The 1118-nt window shown below is 32.6% G+C and overlaps 1 non-coding gene across 1 annotated transcript; it reads left to right on the top strand.

The window, feature by feature from the left end:
* Positions 1–306: 306 nt before the first annotated feature.
* On the top strand, positions 307–413 carry LOC116645926. The gene has a single exon (XR_004302042.1). It is a non-coding gene; the product is annotated as a U6 spliceosomal RNA (small nuclear RNA).
* The last annotated feature ends 705 nt before the right edge of the window (positions 414–1118 follow it).

The following is a 1118-nucleotide window of genomic DNA, read 5'->3' on the forward strand; positions in this document are numbered from 1 at the left end:
AATTGAAATTAGGCTATACATAACATTTTATAACCTATTAAAAGTGTTCTGTGAACACTTTCCTGTTAAATAATCTTCTCAAAATGATTTTGGAAGGCACACAGTAGTCCATCATATGGTTGTGCCATGAATTATTTAACTATTTCCTTTTAGACTTTATTTGAGCTATTTTCCCATTTCCATAATGGACCTTATTATTTGCTATTTCTTTTTTTTTTAATTCTATATCATTAACATTTATGTACTAAATCTGTAACTGATAAATTTTCCAGAATTAGAATTACCGATCAAAAGTAATGAACACTTGTGTTCGTTTTGGCAGCACATATACTAAAATTGGAACGATACAAAGGAGATCAGCATGGCCCCTGCGTGAGGATGACACACAAATTTGTGAAGTGTTCCATATTTCTGGATGTTAACTAGACTTCTTGTCATGATCATTTCATAATATATACAACTATCAAATCATTTTGCTGTATACCTGAAACTAGCATGATGTTGTATGTCAATTATACCTCAATTAAAAAGTATAATAGACACTTGTAGAGCTCTGGGTACATATGACAAATGGCCTTTCAGGTTTGAACCCCTTTGTATGCCTTGCGGTAAAGGATCGAATTTCCTATTTCACTGCTTTCTCTCCACTACTGGGAAATAGCTTTTAAAACATGAAAAATAATCTCTCATAATTTTAATTTGCATGTCATGGTTATTAGTGAGTTTCAACATTTTTCATGTGTTTATTAGCTGTTTTTCTCTTAAAAATTAAATTCATGTGCTCAGTTTATCTTTCTGTTCTGCCTTCATCATTTATGACAGCTTGGACCCAACACAGAGGGATAACTAAATATTTTTATGATTAACTGAAAATCCATATGGACTTCCACCCAGGAACCAATAGTGCATATAGTTTGTTGCTCCTTTTATATTAATCTTCTTAAATTTAATGATTTCTACTATGAAATGTAGTATTTGGGGAAAATGTGATTTTCCCCCCTGCTCTCTATAGTCCTAAGAGACATTTTCTCAGTTGAAACTTCTCTCTTCATTTTCACTGTACTTCATACATCATCAGCAGGAACTCTTAGGTTATGGGAGGGCAATGTATGGACTAC

The sequence above is a fragment of the Phoca vitulina genome, unplaced genomic scaffold (assembly GCF_004348235.1).
Source record: "Phoca vitulina isolate PV1807 unplaced genomic scaffold, GSC_HSeal_1.0 scaffold34, whole genome shotgun sequence".
NCBI classification, from domain to species: Eukaryota; Metazoa; Chordata; class Mammalia; order Carnivora; family Phocidae; genus Phoca; species Phoca vitulina.